General features: G+C 37.4%; 1 pseudogene; it reads left to right on the top strand.

The window, feature by feature from the left end:
- LOC122332252 overlaps positions 1 to 21,012 on the top strand; it is a 76,638-nt pseudogene that overhangs the window by 27,972 nt on the left and 27,654 nt on the right.

Below are 21,012 nucleotides of genomic sequence, written 5' to 3'. Positions count from 1 at the left end.
TGACTGTTAAAAGCTGGTATTTTCTCTATCAGCGTGTGTATTAGTGTTTCTGACCGCTGTCTTGATGATATCAGTGTGCGAGGGTCTGTAGTGTGTGGGAAACTCTTTCTGTAGGCTGCAGTAATTAAGGCTGGAAAGACTTTGTGTACACAGTGATGGAGACTTTGAGAAGTTTTTAACTTGACCAGATGTTGAAAAATCTTCATTTGTGATTTATGAGATGAATAGCAGTGTATATTTGTGGGTTTTCATGCGTCTCTGCACTATGTAGTCTGTTTAGCTCTGTATCATATTGTGCCAAGGCGCGATAGCTGTCAAATGTTATAATCTTGTTCCCCTTTGATTTTTATTTCTGTCTATCTAGAAAAGAACACATATTTTAGAGGTCACTTTAGAGCCAGGGGTGTGATGAAGGTGTGACAGCGGGTGCTGTGCCATGGCCAGTTCAGTCATCATTTATTCTCCCCATGATTTATGACCTGTATGACTTTCTTTCTTGTGCGGATCACAAAAATAGATGTTCAGAAGAATTTTCACTCTGCTTTTATACAGTTAAATTATATTGGGACCCAAGGGTTGTAAAGCTTACATGATTGTTGGTTAATGTATTAATTAACACTTTTTACACGTTAAATCATATTACTTTATTTGACTTATAATTAAGTGTATCCCTGTTGTGCGTTATGAAAAGGTTCATATTTTGGTTTTAGGAGTCCCAAACAACAGGTTGAAAACAGGTTAAAAAAACACTATAATTGTCTTTTCATATGCATTTTTTCCCTTATTCAACGACTCCCCAAATGATACATTTTTCAAACCCCTCTGATGATTAGTCGATTTCATCTAAGCAGTGCTTATGAGTTTTAAACGCTCCAAAAGTGGCACCTAGTGGCAAGAATTAATTTTAAATTTTTATTTAAACCAACAATCTAATAAGTGGGCGGCTAATGTTTCATTTTGGCATCAACATGAAATGGCTTAGGACTCGTTTTAAAAATGACTACAGTTCAATGATTCAGAGTTGGCTCTTTCTTTTGTGAGAAAAATATACACAATGCACTTTCAGATTTAAAACTTTGTTTTATTCATTCACTTCATTCAGAGTTACATGAAAGGTCATTTTCAAACATTCATAATAGAGGCACTTTAAGGTTAGTTCTTGATTATTACTTGCCTTAAATCACCATTAGCTTGTATTAAAGTAATATTTATACGAATGATATGTGGTCTTAAGTGTTACCACAAATGGTTTTGCTTGAGTCATTATATAGTAGAAAGCGTATAGTGAATGTAGCAGCTTCTGAAACCCCAGAATTTAAGATCTGACCATGCGGGACAGTGCTGGTTTAATTTAACAGGACAGAGACGGAATGAAGGGAGAGAGAGAGTGTGGAGCGCGGTCATGTCTGAATAAGGCGCTGACATTTGAAGGTGCTTATTTTTGCTTTAGAGCAGCGAATGGATTCTAATCACATTTTAATAAAGCCATTTCAGAAGTGTTATATTAAAACATAAATTCTAATTTGTAAAGCCCTTGAACAGAATGAACAATCTGGACTGAGATAAGAACAGCGTGTGTGTCTGTGTTCAGCAGACTGTATTCAGTACCTTATTGTCTATATCTCTGGTCAGACAGACAGCTGTATTCCTGCCAGGGCAGACTCCTGTTAAATCTCAACAGAGAGCATGACTTTGGCTGCTCGCTGTACTATACAATATAACTGTGATGTAGCGCTTCCCTCTTTATCCTCTTCGTTTCTCCCATCTCTTTCCCTTTTTCTCTTTCTCTCTATCTCTCTCTCACACACACCTTTGGATGTCTCTTCTCCAGCTGTGTGCAGAATGATCCATGAGTTCATTCTGCCAAATATAATCAAGATGCAAATTCTCACAGCTAGGGCCGGTGTGCGTGTGTGTATGTGTGTGTGAGCAGCTGTTCTGAGGCAGCTCCCACATCTCTCCTCTCTTCAGGGTGCCGCAAGCCCCTCTGTTGGCAGGGCGACCGTTGACACAGAGACAAACACACAGTAGGAGAGCTTCTTTATTCACTTTAATGGGGAAGGGTCAATTGTGGCCAAATGCCTGGTAACTCACATATTCAAACTGTCATGTAACACCAAAGAAAACCCTAAAGCGGCAGATTACGAAAAAAATAAAAGTATAATTTGGAAGAAAATCTGTAAGGAATGTACCCTTCTCATTTCTCATTAAGGAAAATGAATAAGTGATCTTCACTTTGTGATAGTTCCTCTTGTGGTCACTTCCAAAACAACCATACTAAGATAGATGGATAGATAGATGATAGATAGATAGATAGATAGATAGATATATAGATAGATAGATAGATAGATAGATAGATAGATATGCTACACTTTATTTTGATATTATGAAAATTAGACATTTTACTAAATATAAGTAACTTTGTAACTCACGTCAACTACATGCCAACTAATTTCTCAATTGTTTATATACAGTCTACTAAACTCCCAGTGTAGACTTATGAGGGTAGGTTTAGGTTTAGTAGAATAAGTTCACATACTTGCAAAGGTTTGTCATAGTCAGTATGTTGTATGTTGTGCACCAAATCAAAATAATGTGTTAATGATAGATAGATCTAGAGCACTAGGTCAGGATTTGGCCTTATACAAATAAGGGCACTACAGTACAGTGGGTGAATAAAGAGCATAATCTGATAACGAAGGCAAGCGTTGAGCAGACTGAACTCTGACACTTTTATCCGGTTCTGCTCTTCTGCTTTGCAGATCAAAAAGATCAACATCACTGTAAACAGATACTGGAGGCCGAAAGCTGAACTCTTCCTGTGAGAGAGGCAAAAAATGTTACCAGGCTGCATTGTGGCACCATTACAGCATCACAAAATCGTGTGCTTACAGCAGAAAGCTCTTTTAAATAAATCAGATCGCTCACCTGCACATATGCGGGAACTTGTAACACACTTTCTATACTCCACACCTGTTTTACAGACGCCTGTAAAAGTGTGTATGCGTGTGTAAAGGTCTGGAGGTTGTAAACTTTCCGAGAAGGTAAAACATCTGCATGCTTTAACTGCAGCAAAGTCCGTAGTCTCTAGTGGTCAACTTAAATGCTGTGCTTGTGAATGTATGTCGTCCGAAATATTTGTAGGTTTTCTGTTGAAATCCTTGTTTTCCTATGGGAATTTGTCAGTGTCTTCTGCCTTGGGCTTTCTGCTGGCTGAGGGAACAGAGATCATCTGTGGGAACCTGTTGAAACAGAGCGAGTCAGATTTAATCTGGATTACAAGTTGATGAAGGAGATAAAAACAGATTCCGCCTAAAGGCCCCTTCTATTCTTTGTATTGTCTTAAGGGTTTATCAGTCTCATTGGCTGAGCGTGCCACCCAGCATTGTGATCAGTGGAAAAAGGCACATGAGTGTCACTCCCGTATCATGTTATTGTATGTTTTATGCTTTCACAATCTAATTAAAGTTAATTATTCAAGTAAAAGACTATGATGAAGATGAGAGTTCATCTTGCCACCCAAACCCTGAAGCTCATCCTTAAAAATGACAGTGATTGACAGCTGGAATCCATTCAGCCCAGAATGCCTCTGGGTTTGGAGGATCTTTAAATGGGCTTATTAGAGGTGTAGAGAAAGTAAACAATCTGTAGAGAAGTGTGTGTGTGTGTGTGTGTGTGTGTGTGTGTGTGTGTGTCGTTTCATTTTGAACTGCAAAGGTTATGATGGTTTCCAAACATGTTTTCTGGAATCTTTACAAGTCCAAATGTACTTAGTTTTAACTTTTGGACACAAATGAATAGTAGGATGACCATATTTAGGAGAATTCATTTTTGTGGGGTGTGTTTAAAATTATGTTTGTAAGATTCACTTATCTTATTATATGAGACTCTCATCTCTTACTCAGTCACTGTCTGCAGTAACACAATATCCCCAGCCACACAAAAGAGCTCTGTCCAACCAGAGAGAGAGATGTACGTTGTTTTTAGAGAGAGGAGATGAGAAAGTTTATGAGTGGTAGCACACATTCCTCCATAAATCCATTACTGAGCACAACCCTACACCACTGACCCCAAACGAAGACCAGGACACACACACACACAACACATCTCATTACTAAAGACACATGCCCCGTTCGGTTTACAGCTCAGTGTCAGGCCATTTGTGTCTTGTGACCAAAAATTGCAAGTTAAAGGAGGTGTAGAAGACTGGAATGGATTTAAAAAGTGTTTTTACAGGGGAAGGAGTGAGGGATGTGGTTATACTTCCTCTGCATTGTTTAGTGTGAGATTTTTTTAATCGGAAAGGGAGAATCGTGTGGTTTGGTGGACGAAAATTGTGCTCTTTAGGCTTGTGGTTTGGGGGAAAGTAAGCAATGGGAATATGTGCGATAGGGAAGAGCTTAATCAACATCTTGCAGAAGGTCACTGGTGCTTTGGTAGATATGAGAAGTGCTGCTGATGATAATGACTTACCGTACAGTTGGTATTATGTTTTATCATGGAACATTTGGTCATTTAGGTATTCATGCTTGTAACTGACTTTTATGGAGGTAGTAGGTTTGCTTTGGTTTTTGAAACGGAAGAATGACCGAAAGATTTTGTTTAACATCCATGGCAATGGATTTTTGCAATGCAGTGCATTTTGCAATGCACTATAACAGGAGTCATTCTATATGAATCAATGTATTTAAAATACATTTGTATCACTTTAAAAACTGAAATTAGAGAAATAATATGCATATGTCTTAGAAACACACTGTGGCATATACTTCCTCATGACGCTTCTTAAAGCTTTTGAGTTAGATCAAACAAACTTGGGTTAGCCTGACTCATGTTGCTCTATCCTGTTTAACTGATCCAACTCATGAAATCCCAGTAGCGGACTTCCAAATAGGTCAAAATTCCCATAGACTTACATTGTCAAATGGGACTCCAAACTACAAACATTTTTATGTAAACGTGCTCTAAAATACACCTATCGAGATTTTAGTACGTTAAAGCATAATATAGCAACATGCTAGTAAGTTGGTAAAATGATTTTGCATTTAATTTAATATATGTTAGGATATAATCAAATGGTACAATCGTGACTGACAGTTTCATTAAAATACAAGATGCTTCTTGGAAAAATTGATACTTCTTCAAATACTGGCTCGCCAATTATTGTTTTCTTCACAAAATCATGGTAACAGAGTTGGAAATGTTTTGAAATGTAAGATTTCAAACATTAGAAACAAGATTAGAGATTAGAAACAAGACTTTGTCCTTGAAGAGTTCACGTTTTTAAAGCTTCAAATAATTTGTTACTTTCAAAATGGAAAAATACAATAGTAACATGGTTTGATATATAACTTGGAGAAACATTCACAGTCTTTTTATTTGCACATGATCTATCTATTATGATTACATAATCTGAGTATTTACTAAAGTCTAACATTTTCAACGTTTTCTTAGCACTGGATATTTTAGAAATATACATTTTCAGTTTTTTGTTGGGTGAAAAATTGATGCAAAAAATACATGAAGTAGAAGAGAGTTTCTCATAGGCATGTCAAATAAAACATGCAGTGTCTGTACCTGACATGAGGATAGTGTTTAGTTAACAAAAACAACAATATAAGACTTACATGAGCGTACAAGAGGTTCTTTCCTTTCCATGTGTTATGCATTAGTTTTCATCTTTCTTTCTGAGCTGACTGAACTACTATGAATTACACACTGAATGCGTCCACACACAGACATAGATGTTCTTATGCCCCTTTGATGTAATGGCAGACTCGAACAGGATTATAGAAGATATTTGAAACATTTTAAAATACCCTTCATTGAATAATCTACACGTCAGGAAGCTGTGGAGCAGCCGCCCCACATTCAGCTGTTGAAGGATTACAGTGCTCTCACAATCACTTCACATTAGACACATTGGAAAAAGGTTCAACCAAACGCGAGAAGTTGACTTTTATAAGCGGCAACAGGAAGCACCTCTAATTATGCATTTGATTATTTGTTAAATCAAATACGTTTTTTTGTATGAATTAACCACCTCATAAAATATGTATGAATTGGTTGTTAGGCTGTGCTGGACAAACACTTTTTATTATTAAATTTAATTTTAAAAAACAGTTAAGAAAATAATAAATATTTTATCAATTAAAACTAATTAATAACTATTAACCAATAATATATTATATTTAATTGTTTTATTTAATGTCTACTGAGCTTAGCCAGTTTAGTGCCATATTTAATTTTTTGACAGTGATGAAATTGAGGCTGTGTGTGATAAAAGTATTGTACATTCAGTGGATTGTACTGTTATAATGTTTTACTGGAGAAAAAAAAGTACATTATTTATATAATAATGATGTATAATAATGTACAAAGCATCATATATGCGTTTAACTTCCTAACTGTGTTTTCTAAAGGTTAAGCTCTTCCGAGTCATTTGTTGAAAGATAGCTAAATATTCTTTAACATTTAGTGAGAAAATTGCGCTGAAAAATGCAAAGGAGAGAAGGAGAGGAAGTGTGGATCTAGCACCTGTTGGCGAGGGCCTCGCTAAGCTACATGGGAGCGTTAACGTCACCGTCACCTTTTTAGGTCTGGGAATGAGAACACACTCACACAGGCTCCTGCACACTCAGCATGCAGCGGGGTGTTTTCAATTTGCAAGTTTCTAGAGCTGATCACAAGAGTTCAGAGTAATCCAGACTCCATTAAATTAAACTGCTAAAGCGTCTTTCATTCATGTGAGAGGCTGTGGGAATCTTGCCAACAGCTGCTCTCTACAGACAGGCTCTTAAATCCAGTATCTATAGGGTCATTGTATTGGAGAACATGGCAGAACTTGGTGAAAAGAATAGGACGGACATGCCTGCGGAAGGTAAGGGCTCCGTGACGCTGATGTAGACGTGATAAAGCAAGGTTGCAAATGACAGGGTAGAACGTTTTTCTGAATGGAACAGGATTTCTTGATTTTCTTGTTGACTTACTTTGAGATTGTGTGTACAAGTGTGTGTGTGTAGCTTAGCAGTTATAAATAGACCTGATAGATTGCTGTCCTGTGACACTAAGCGTACAGGGGAGGAGGATGGGTTTCAGGATTTCTCAACCTTGCACTCTTACACTTTGGGAGATTTATTGACCTATTAATGAGCATTTATGGTAAACAACAGAGAACTGTGCGAAGTGAGCGTTAGCCTAATATTTCTCACCTTTATATATGAAGTAAACAATGAATCCCAGTTGGGCTGTATCTCAACTCTTTATTGAGGAAAAAATGCTCCAGGTTAGGTACAAACATCTGCGTTTCAGCCTTACACCGGAGGGCAATACATCAGAGAGGCAGGTCATTCCCAACAGTAGTTTTGCTGACAGAGTATTTTCTCCTCAGAACTTTTAGACATTCTTTTAGACACTAACTAAATATGACTGAATGTTTTTGTCTTACTTTAGCATTCGATTATGCTCACTTCTAAGAAAGTGTATGCATTGATATTTTGATGTCAGTGTCTTGTGGGTGTGCGTGTCACATTTGATATATACGTAAACGTTCAGCGCTAACGCTTTGCTAGCTTTGTTAGGACATGTTTTGCTTCTTTCGGTTTTGGAAACTGAAGCTTGAGAATGATCAACCTGTCATCTTTATTTAATAAATCTTGTCCCGACAGCTCCATCTGAGAATCATCTGCCTGACATCCGTAAAGTTTATTTAGCGTGTGTGTGTGCACATGTATTGATTTTCTTAATACACCAGTGCAAATGCTGTCCACAAGGAAACATTCTCATATTTTTCTCTATTCTGACTTTTTTTTCCCTAGAACCTCTGAAGGGGAAATCTAAAGGTGACTTCTAGCGAAGACGCCGAGCACCTGGCCCGTAAACATCAGGTTGTTTCGCTAACAGCCCGGTAGAAGCTGTGAGGCCAAATCCAGCCGTGTAGGGGTTCCACGAAGAACACACAGGTGGGCGGGGCGCGCAGCTCACAGGAGATCCTGGCCATGCAGCCCTCAGATATGGATAAAAAACGAGAGGCCTTTTTGGAACATCTGAAACAGAAGTACCACACCACGCCTCTGCCATCATGGGCCATCAGGAGAGACTCAGAGAACAGGTGAGAGTCCACTCACTGTCAATACTATCTGTTGTCCCAGTGTCAGCCCCAGAAGGGCAGAATCTGTCTGCAAATGCATTTGAACTACGGATATGAAGCTGATTTGTGGAAATAGGTGTATTTAGCATCATAAGCGGAGCTAAATGACAGCCTGGGCTAAATCTCTTTATAATAATGGAGTATCACATACCATGCCATTTATAGCCACTTATGCAATACTTCCTCCAAAAGTAGTTTTTACATACACACACATACAGTGTATTTTTGAAAGTACACTATTTACGTGTATTCACATATCTAAATGTATATTCATATAAAAAAAATTTTCTGAAATGTATACATGCATATGTATTTATATATACATAATAAATATACACAGTAAACACACAAATAGAATTATTATATAAAATATAATATATCTGTTAATGTCAGATTTGATAGGGTCTTAGCTAAGCGATAAAAAATATTTCTAGGCGTCCAGTGTGGATCAAATTGAAATATCAGATTTTTTTTTTTTTTTAATATGTGCGTGCATATGTTTTTGTATTCACTGACATTTTTGCAACTTTGTCACACTAATGGTCACAATCATAGCATATATGTCACATGACTGAAACAGATTTGGTAAAAATGCTATACAAATATGCCATATTGCAATGCTGGGAGAACAAGTGGAAATATTAATATGATCAATAACTAGTAGCTGAATGGTTTAAGGAGAATGCAGCAGTTTTACTTTAGAAACATTAAAACAAGTTATGTATCTGGCATTAAATGGTTGCAATGATTGCATTGCACCATGCAACATTATAGTAACAGACACTGATTTTATTTCATTGTAAAAGTGTCTTGTGTCTCTGTGTGTGTGTGTGTGTTATCTATTGATCTTCATGGTGAGCCAAAGGTTGTCTAAAGGTTTTCTTTGTTCCGGATCTTAAAGAATGAATTGTCTAGTGGCTGTAAATATCAGATAGAAGCCAAATAGTCAAGAAAAGAAGTAGTGAAGATAAATAACTTTTTTTTCTGGTCTGCTTTCTTAAAAAGTCATCAGTGAACAATGAGCGGTTTTGCAGTGACTGACACATCTGCGCAATATGAAACTATATTCAGTGTGTGAATGTGAGACATTGCTGTCCTTACGCTGCACATTCTTCAATTATGACCACAGGATCACCTCTCGGCTAACCCATTTTAACTCCATTCATTGCACGCTAAATTATTTTAATAATAAAAAGCTGGATAGTTCTCTATCTCACTACAAACCCATAACTCTAAAGCCCCGGGGTACTTAAAAAGGTTGTAAATAGAATGACCTCTCAGTCCGAACAGGTGGAGGTTTGTTTTATATTTTTCCTTTGGCTGAAAGAATCCATTTTCAGTGCTTGTGCCCAGCCGTTGTTGCCTGAGGTGAGAACTGAAGTCTGTGCCATATATCATAATGACACATTTTTGTTGTCCGGCCATGCCCTGAAATTTCCCTTTTCTGTCCAGTTTCACACTCTAGTCAGAATGTTTTAATAGAAATGACAAACTTTAGCGCTGACCAAATCTTTAAGCTGCTGCTCAAGGTTTGAGATAGTTAGGATCTTTTTTTTTTTTTTTTTAACAGAAGGCTCTTATGCGCACCAGAGCATTGATTAAACATTGTAGCAACTATACTATTGTTAAAAAAACACAACTTTTATCAACAGATATAATAACAATACTATAATGCTTTTTTAACAGCAAATATTTACTGTTAAACAACTAAACTGTTTAACAACTAAAAATTTCAGCTGTACCATCACGGATTAATTTTTTTAAGTTATTTTAAATTGTAATAATATTTCACAGTATCACAATTTACAGAATTTTTGACCAAATATTTGATCAACAGTACAGTGAACTGTAATATTTTTTCTAGCATAAACTTTAATATTTGTGGTCTTGGTGCACATAAGAGACGCTTTTCAAAATCATAAAAAAATAAAAATGAAAAACCTTAAACCTTTGACTGGTAGTGTGTTTTCTTTATATCACAGCACTAAATAATCGAATACTTTTACATGTATCATTTTGTGATATTAAGATTGTGAGATCAACATGCTTTCTGTAAAATCGCTCTTTCTCTTTCCACTCGTTTTGCTCGTACTCATCCACTCCAGTGGGCCTGTGGAATGTTATTTGGATTGCCCCAGGGGTATTAAAGAGAAAAGGTGGGGGCAGGGCCAAAAGCGCCTCTCCACAGCGGGTGAGTGAGGGAGTGTTGCGTGTGTTTACTCTGATTGAAAACAAAGGCTCTCTCACCTGCTCTTAAAGACCCACACAGCAGAACAATGAAGGTGATTGACAGCTTCTCAAGACTGAGAGTACTTGGCTGGGGAATGTGAGTGTGTGTGTGTGTGTGAGAGAGAGTTTGTAACAGTGAAGGTGGGTTTACATACACACACACACACTCACACAGAGAGAGAGAGAGAGAGAGAGAGAGGAATTTTGAGTTGGTCTAGTGCCCAGTCATCCATACACTTGAGCTAACCTTTTTCTCTGTATCTTATTTGTATGGTTAATCATTTGCTTTTACAATACTTAACACAGACCTGTTATTATAAAATAATTGCACAAACAATATAAAAGCGTATCTTGTTTTAAAGGTTGGGCTGGTTATTATATGGGAACTCTTCAGTCCTGCGTTAATCTGGGTATGATGCATCAGTGTGTGTCATTCGAGCTGTTCTGTCTCTGTGTCTTAATTTTTGTATGGCTGACCGCTGAGCTATATCAGCTGAATCACGCAAGGCGAGGTGTTCAGCATTTAGTTTAGCTGTGGAAGCCTCCACCTGCCCTTCACCTCCTCTAAATCAAAAGCAGGAGAGATCAGGGAGTGTCACATCACATTTTATCAGGTTGTTTTGCATTATTTGTACTTTAATATAATATTAATGAAAGTGTAACAAATATGTCACGTAATGTAATGTCGCATTCAAAAAATACAAATACAAATAGTGGAATGCATGGATTTAAATGGTGCATGTTCATTTATTATGGCAGTCAGATTTATTCGTTCAAAATTATTCTCAGCCCTATTGTTATATAATTTAGTTTTTGCAGAATTGCCTATTAAATGTTTTATTTGAAACCGGACAATAAAATTAAACAGCAAATATTAAACAAATGCATAAAGCATAGGTTGTGATCATTCTTTTATTTAAACTTAAACAAAAGCGTAATCAAATTAATTAAGAAAACACTTTATTTTAGGGTCTCTGAAATAGTTGCTTATTAGATTGCACATTACTACAATATTATCCATTTATTAGCAGTAATTAAACATATCAACGCCTTATTCAACGTGATCTTATTGTACATCCCCAATCTTACCCAATATCTAAATTTAACCTACCTTACTAACTATTAATAAGCAGCAAATGAGGAATTTCCTGATGGAAAAGTCGTAGTTAATATGTTGCATGCTCTGATTTAATTTAGGAGTCATTTGACGTTGCAGAAGCCACAAGCGTATTTCTATTTGTGCAGTGATCCGCCAGGTATTTTGGGTGGAGAGTTACAGGGATTTGAAGTCACCATAGTAATGTGTGATGTAAGCGCAGACTTGGCTCAGTTTACAACGAGGTGAGCGCGCAGAGCTGCCGGGGCAAAGCGCGGAGAGGAGGCCCGCAGCACACACTCGTGCTCTTCCATTGAGCGAACCGTACTTACTCCGGGAAACAGAGACTGAAAGGACATGGCATGCTATTCAGCCTTCCTCCAAATGATGGGAATACCAGTATGGGTCGGAAGTGAGGACGATTGTTTGAGAGTGCATGCAAATTGTGAAATAAGGTATAGTAACAGTTCCTCATACCTAAAAAAACAAACAAAACTCGCAATCTATTTATATATGCTCCATCCATTCGCCTGCAAACTCGGTGATCGTGCGATTGTCTTGCGCGCAAACTTCTGAGCGGCGCGTTCTGTAACTGGAGAAGGCGCGCGCATGTTTGTGTTTCCTGCACGTTACTGTTGCAGTAAGTAACCCGACACGCGATTCATTCTAGTGTGACACGGCTGAAAAGATGCGGAAAACAATGCCAGGGGTCTGCTGTCCTAAACAGGTGTGCTTAGGGGAGACTTTTTAGCCATAGTTTGGACGTTTGATATAACTTTCTGACTGTTCCATCATGCCCGGTTTAGATTTTAGACAGCGATAGACTTCTTGAGATTTGTTTTTGCCCTCAGTTTGCGTTGGGAGATATAAGATCTGAAGACCTGGCTTTTGGGGCTCGTTGCTGGTATAGTAGTTTTTAGGGAAATTTCAATTGGTTGGGTCCAAGGTGCGAATAATGGAAGGGGGCGGAGCTTGATCAAAGATGTCAAAATAGGTGGGAAAGCGTATATTTTCTATTCGATGTAAACGTTTCAACAAGGATTTCAGACTTTCCGTTATTAACAATAATAGTGATTTAAAAAGGATCTTAACGCATCATAAAAATATGTACTTTGTGATAATTTGCTGGTGGTAATTAATGCATTCTGGGGGGGTTTATGATAATTTAACAGTTCTAGTTTAAAACAACCAGTTGTGTACCAGAAAATGTAAAGCAGCAGGATTAATAATTTCTTATTACAAACTTAAGACAATATAGGGAAGGATTTATAGCATTATTTAAATAAAGTATAATCTGTACCGGGTGAGCTACCAAGCAAGTTTACTATGTCAAAAGAACCAGTTATATGGAGCCTGTAATGTGATGCAATTTATTTAGTTCACAAATAATGCACTATAATGCAAGTGTTGTGAGGTTATAGCATTGTGTTGTGTGAGGAACCATGCAAAACTTTATTAAAGTCTTTATTATTTGATGTGGAAAGGAATGAAAGTTGAAAGTCAGTAGTGTTTATTAAGAGTTTTGAAAAAATGTAGATGTGGGCATGGTTTTCCAATCAGGCTTTGTTGGTTAAGTTAGGTATTACAATACAATGCTATATTTCATTGACCTGACAAAACATACTGTATGCCTAATAAACTGATAGACCGTCAATAATGCTGTAAAGAAGCTGTTAGAGTTTGCTTTCAAATGAAATGAGGCATGATATATTCCATTCCAAAGCTGCTTAGACCTGTTTGGAAAGTTAAACTAAGAAATTCATCCTGTTTGCAGACTTTGACAGCTAATGCGTTGCTCACAAACGGATGAGCATTCTGGGTAAAACTAAGTTTTACAGGAAGTTGATTTTAAGTGTAAGATTAATTTTGCACAAAGACCTACATTGTTCCAATTAGTGTTGAGCAAAACACCACTGTTTATGCCGGTTTGAAACGCTAACTAACAGTCTCTTATTATATTGGATAATCATTAGCACTAATTGCACTGTAATATTAAATTGTTGGGTGTCAGAAACGTTTAAACGAATCACCAAATTAGCACAGTTTTCTTGTTGACAACCCTATTCACTACTTCTTCGTAATGATCTTCAGCACAGTTTATTTTAGTGCAGTTACCCTGGCTGGTCACAGATCAACCTCTTGGCACCCTCCCAGTTCTCCATCATTGCCGTTGTCTGCCAAGAGCAGACATGAGTGAATGATATATTAAAATGTTCAGTTGCGGGTCATTCCGGGGTCATGAGCTCATTCTGGAGACGCTGTCGGTTCAGAGCATCAGTGCAGTTTCAGTTTTGCATGTTTGGCTGCTTTATTCCCATGAATGGTCCAATTTCACAGGGCCATGCAAATACTGTGGAGAGCTGCTCTGATGGGGATTTGATGCTCGTTTAAGCATGATGTGAAGAGGAGCCAACCAGCTATGCATTGTTATGGTGTGCGAGAGGTGCTTTTATCATGCAAAAATCACTAACTTGAAGGATGTATCTTATTGAGCGGAGTTTCATTTTTTTATGGTGGCACTTCGCACAGCATATGAGAGCAAGTAAACAAATTACCCTTGCATTAAATGCTTTTTAGTCCTGCTTACAGAATTTGGTTGACCCAATCAAAGATGTTTATTTCAAATTTAAATCTTTGTTATATTTTAAATGTTGTTTGGCGTCACTTTTGAGTCATTAACTTCCTGAATATTTCCCTCTTCCGAACAAAATCTTACTTAGCCTGGTTGACCTTTTGAACTGTAGAGTATGTTTACAAATATTGCATATATGGGTTTATGCAAGTGGAAACTCTGATTCAGTTACGTCAAGGTTTTGAGAATGTGTGAAAAGAATAGAGGAGGTTTGAGTGAGTTTTCTCAGGAGTGTTTTGTCTCTGTGTTGGACAGGTTTGAAAAGTGATCTTTCAGCATATGTATTAATGTAGTGACTCATTCTGTTACTATTTGCTGCCTCTTTTCCTTTTATTCGGCTTTCTGTTGTTCCACTCTTTCACCAGCACCTTCTCTTATGCTGTCACCTAAAAGATATAATTTCCTCTTTCTTCCCGTGTGTTTTTGTGCTCGTGGGTATCTGTGTGATTTATATGTGAGCGTGTGGCAGCGGTCAGTGTCCTGTAATGAGAGGAGAGTCTGTGAGCTGACCTCTCCCATTCTTCATGAGCCACTACCAGACCGAAGACTGGAATGAGGAACGGGGGCTTTGTTTTGTTGAGTGGAGCCAGATTTGGCTAAAGCTGTAGTTTGATCTGTGATTTGGAAGTGTACGTTTGGCATCGGTAAGACTTGGCTGGAGTCGTCAAATAAATTCAGCCTTGGTAAGCATAAGAATCTTCTTTCCAAAATATTTACAAATCTACGCGATCCATAGACATTAATGGTATTGTGTATATATTAAAGTGTCATGTATTAGTGCTAAGATGCTACATAACCTTTTCTGCAGAATGTGGATTTCTCACAGCTAGAACACACACACACACACACACACTCAAGGTTATTGATGTGTCAGCACATTCCTTCCTTTTTCTAATACAGTTCAAACCACCAAGGTTAGCAGAAATAGTAGGAAAACAGCCAATTTTCCAGTTAGACCATGAAATTGCTGATGATTACAGTATTTAATACTCCTTGAATGAGACTGACACAGACAGTAACAGTAATATTAAAATAGCTAGTGACATTCTGTTATTGGTGGTGAGCGCGTATCTGTTACTGTCTGTTCAGGTGTTCTTAAAAGTTTCTCAGGGAGGTGACCTGGAAATTTAACCCTCCAGATGGGGCTTTAACACCTAGAGACAGTTTAGAGATATAGGGGTTAAAATCATCAAGCAGGGTCAGTTCAGATACAGCCAGTACGTTATTATATTAAAGCCTTTATTAGTCACAGACAATGAGACTTTTTTACCTTTTCTGCACTCAGCCTCTGTGGGAGGTTAATATTAATGAATAACATTAATGTATTTTAGAGTTAAGGTTAGAATATGGTTTAGGGTTAGTTACTAGTAGTTATGCCTATTTTACTGTTATTGCAGTAGAAAATACATTTGAAATATATCAATATATTATTAAAATGAATGTCAGATTAAAACTCTGTAAAGCAGTTTGTCTCGTTTTTATTAAAACCCCACAAAATATTTATTTTATATATTATATACAATTTGGCTGTAGTTTATTTTATTGTTGTTAAAAAATAATACATTTGAACAATTTTTACAACCTGACATACACACTGACATCGCCAGCAAAAACTCCTCTGTATTATATTGAGAATTAACCTGCAAAGTCAGCAAACATGCCCAAACCCATCTGTGTGTGTGATATTTTCCTGCCAAGGTGTCAGCGCTGATGTGACGGATCGCTCAGATGTTTATAACACACACACACCTCCCTGCCGAACATCTGTGTCCCACCTTTGCGTGCGGACCAGACCTCAAGCACCGGCGCGGTGGAAGCATGTCACAAGACTTTGCGAGCGGAAAAAACAAAGAGCCGCCATCTGGTTCTGTTTGGCCCAGACAGACTTTAACCTCACCCTCACATGCACTATCCACTCAGAAAGAAAAGAGAGGCGCTGCATAAAAGGGAAAGAGAAAAAGCGGCCTTTATACCTTTCACCAGACCAGATGGACAACTTTTCCAGATGCTCTTCATTCAACAGGATTTAGATACAGTATCTACACCGGCCTGCTGTGTGTGCAGGCGATATAGAGCTGACTGTAGGTCTGTTATTGCTTTACTGATAAGATTATGTGTCTGGTTTAGGAAAGAAAATATTTTGGTTGTTAAATGTGGTGGTTTAAGTCATTGATTGGATTGGTGTGCATCTCACATGCATCTTGGAGGCCATTTACACTAGTTGTTTTCATAGTGGGATAGCTGTCTGAATAATAAAATAAACTTTTGAAAGATTCAGCTATCCCATATTTGTAAGATTAACATGAAAAATAGGTCATTCATTTTTATTGGCATTTGGGGTTTGATGTGACAGAGAAGGAGTTTAATTTTTTGCGCAGATGACGTGGACGCAGTGCCAATGCGAGTGCTAGCAGAAAGCGGAAATGATGAGATCTGCCTTCTTGTGCTTTTTGAGTAAAAACACATATACGAAAAACAAGACTTAAAACATAATGCCTCCAGCTGTTCAACCATCTATAATTAGAAACACGCCGTGATTGGATATTTTAGAGGCCAAGTCAGCACTGATGTGAGTTCATCATACATTCTATTCTAAAATAGACTAAACCATCACTCCAGAATGTTTGACTAAAGTGCTTAAGTGCGTGTAATGCATGAGCGTGTGCGTTTAGGCCTGTTCACGCTAAAAAGCAAAACAAAACAGTGAAGTTTTTTTTTTCTTTCATGCTAGCCGCTGCTTTTGTCCGTATCTGGTTCATTTAAAGTGTTCACGTCACGTCGCATTTGTAACTATATGTCAACTAATTCTCATTAATTTTCAACAACATGTCTACTAACTAGAGTAGACTGTTGGGGTAGAGTGTAAAGTTAGTAGAAGTTCACATATACTTGAAACATTTCTGATGTTGCAAAGTTAATTACTGTTAGCAGAATGTCTAAAGTGACCTATCAAAATAAAATGCTACCGATTTTTTTGTTTATTTCTTTTTGAGACTAAGCAGAAAAACAGGCTATTCAGGCATCGTCACCATAATGACGCCGCGAGGCTTGAGAGTGCATTAACATCACGACTGCTTACACCCCATATTTACATGCCAATACCTTTTTAAGTGCCTAACAAACTTGCCATTGTTACTCATTTCAGATATAAGTTGGCCAATCATTTGCATATAGAAGGTATTTAATATTATAGTAGATCTTTATGAGAGGACAAAGAGAGAATAGTATAGTAGAGTACAGTACAGTACAGTAAAGCCATTTTTGGTGCACGAACCCATTATAAGCTGACTTAGAGTGGAAAAAACTTTTAAGGAAAAGTCAAATACATCTCTTTTAATGTTGTCCTGTGAGAGCAGACAAGGACAAGGCAGACTCAAGGCATCTTGTGTGAGTGTTTTCAGTCCATGTGAGAATAGCTGATGTCACATTATTTTTTTAAGCAAGGGGAATCCCAGCATAACTGAAGTATCATGCCCAGAAAAAGGGTAAAACAACTGGCAGGGTCAGTTCAGTTCAGCTTTAAAATCATCTCTGTCCAGCCCTTCTCATTCATTACTAAAACATTTGACTCGTATGAGTATGTGGTGCAGTTATTACTTTTACTGTCTTTCTTTTTTGTCTCTCGTAACAAGCCTTATTGGCATGACTATAAAAGCATAGACAGCCATGAAGATAAGTGAATTAAAGATAAGTGAGTTATCACCACCGCACTTTGTAGACAAAGAAATCAAACCATACTAAAGCATTTTGTATCAGTGCTTCATGCAATATCTGTATATGCAATATTCAGATGAACAGACGCTTACTTATATGATAGGGTGAGAACACATATATTGTAGACCTTCTAACAAACATGGGTCTGCTGTGCAACTGCCATTGATTTGAATGTGAACGCGTCAACAGGCGGCTGTCTCCAGATTTTACAGACTTACTTAATGTTTGTTGCATGGGTAATATTAGCAATGACAATAATATACCACACAGACACCACTATAACAGGATATTATTGAACAATTTCTAAGGTACTGTGATTTATTTTATTTTGTACTATTTGTTTTTAAAGTTTAAAATTTGTTATATTATCGCAACTATTTTTTAACATCCCATAATTCATAATTTATTATAATTTTAATGATTTATTAATTATAAATCATTACATGTATTATTTGGCTAGTAATACCTAATATAAGTTTATAAAGTTCTTGGGCTTTGTAATTGAATTGAGATATTTGTACTTCTCAATTCTTCCTCAATATCTCAAACTTTTTTGAACTTGCATTATGACATCAGATAAGTATAGAAAGGTTTGAGGAATAGAAGCTAACTTAACAGTGACTCGCCACACACGCTGCCAAACACACTCCTAGAGCCTCTATTGCTACATCAGTCGGTTGACAGCTCTTGTTTTGGCCGTGCCCACTGGAGCACATCATCCAGTTGGTGGTTGTGGATCTTAATTTCCACCTCCTGCACTCAAAAGAACCTCAGGACCTTTGCTGTAAGTCTGGAAAGTTCTGATCTGGTTTCATCTGGTTTAATTCAAACTCTCTCTTTTGCTACCTCATATCAAAGAGAAGAATAGACATATAAATTACAGAAACCACAGGTGTGTGGGTGTTTCAGTGTCAGGAAATCTGTCTCATGCATTAGTCGACTGTGCTGATGCATCAGCAAATTTAAATATCAAAAAGCTCTTTGTATGAGATCTGCATGACTTATTATAAAATGTATTTGACTGAAACCCGTTCTTGTTACACCAGAGATTAAGGACTAGTTTACTAATGATTATGTCATATTTTACTTGCCTTGATGTAGTTCCTGAATAGCTGGTAAACAACTGTGGCATGTTGAATACAAATGTAAAATTTTAAACAAATGCTGTTTCAATTATTTTTTATTTTATTCATTTTATATTGTAAGGATGAATGAAGAAAGTTTTTAAATTGTGTATTCTCAGATTGCTTGTTTCTTATTATTTACAGTCTCGGGACCATATGTTCTTGGCAGGATTTGGACTGTCACAAACTTCTCTGCACTTCTTTGTATTGAAGGAAGTACTTATGAAACACTTTTGAAGGTTTTAAATGTTACGAGTGAATTTCTCATTTACTGTTTTATCATGCATACATTCCTCACCATTTTTGCCTTCACACTCTTTCTTTCTCTTTGTTCAAATAGATTTGTTTTAAAAGGGATGTACATCCACTCTGCTCTGAGATAGATATTCAGGATATCTCCTAAAATCCAGACATTCATTCCATGAGTCAGTACAAGCCACGAAAATGTGTGTGTTCTGCATGTGTGTGTTTAACAATCCCACAAAACCACTAACGTAGGCAGTATTCATCTGAGCTTGGCTGTACAGTACTGACTGTGTTGATATATGCAGTCATGTCATACTGTCTTTGTGGATACATTTTTAAATCTAGTTTTTGGCGTGTGTAAGCAGTCTGATCTGCATGACTGGTGCAGTCTTCACAGCTGACTTCAGTGCCTGTTGTTTAAATGAGAGAATGAGCAATGTGTGTTTCAGAAAATGTTAATGTATTCAGGCAATTATGCTTTGGTTACAATAAGCGGTTTAAGTGTATGCATGTAGTGAGAACCCTGCTTGAAATCTGGCTAAAACCAGCCTACTCTATTAAAAATAAGTTTGTTATTCCATAAAGAACCTTTTGTGTGGTAAGTTTCCATGAATGTTAAGGTTCCTCATGGAGCCCATTAATGCAAATAAGAAACTTTTTTTAGAGTGTCCATTGACTAGCTTAGATGGTCATAAGCAAGATGGTGCTTTAAAAAATGAGCCACCTGGATATTGGGCAGAGAGAATGACCAGGTAGATAATCTTAATCATTCTGGATAGTGCTGATAAGACCCTTTATATATATCATCAGTAATCTGGTTATCTAATATGGTAGAATGTAGTTTCCATTTGAGAACACAAAAATGTCTCTATCACGCTGGTTGTAGACCCTCCAAACTATTAATCATCTTCCATTTCTAAAACAACTGGCATGGGCCCACAGTTTTCAGCAGAAAAAGACCAAAATGGCTTTGACTACGTGCAGCCTCCCAAAATCCTCTGCCATATTCTAATATAGACAAAATGGCTTGGTTAAGCTGGAGTAGTGCTGGTCAACCACTTTGAACCAACCACTGACCTAAAACAGCCATGACATCTTAAGTTGGTATGATCATTTTGTAGAAAGCCAAAGTAATTTTTTTAATGGTGTGTCACTAAATCCAGCATGTTATCTAGCGTTCATTTTCTTTTCCACAGAACCGGGCTCTAAGCAGAGTGTGGCGTGTTCAAGTCCAGTGCCAGTGTTCGTGGATCGGGTGGAGCACGGCTCACTGGTCTCTAGATACTCTGGAGGTCATGTCTGAGTGTGACATGCCCACATCGCCCTTCTGTGGGCTCCCGGTCTCATTGATCTCACAGTGGTTAAGCCTCTGTAGACCAGGATCGATCACTAGGTGAGCACATTGATATGCAAATGCTAAATTAAATGTAAATGGTGCAAGGTTCAATAAATTCATAGTTTGGTTTGATACGACATGGTTTGGTACATTTTGCTATGTTTTTATACGGGGAGTAATTGCTTACTTCAGAAATTGGTATATATATTTGTATGTTGGACACAGCTCTGGCCCAAATCCAATGTGTGCAGTGGATATCACGAACACAACATGCAAGAGTTTTGCCAGTAAACATCTTAACCACGTCTGTCAATTCCTCATAAGAAAAAGTAATAACAGAATGGCGGAGTGTGTGAGCATTCAGCATCTGATGTAATAATTTATGTTTTTCGACTATATCTCTGTCATTTGTATACTTTCAGATAGTCTTTCAGCTACTTCACTGAGGACACACCGCGTTGCCTGTTACTTGTTAAGCTCAATAGC

Source organism: Puntigrus tetrazona, unplaced genomic scaffold (assembly GCF_018831695.1).
Source record: "Puntigrus tetrazona isolate hp1 unplaced genomic scaffold, ASM1883169v1 S000000008, whole genome shotgun sequence".
NCBI lineage: Eukaryota > Metazoa > Chordata > Actinopteri > Cypriniformes > Cyprinidae > Puntigrus > Puntigrus tetrazona.
The sequence above is the reverse complement of the archived record's forward strand: the minus strand, read 5'-3'. Positions and strand labels throughout refer to the sequence as shown.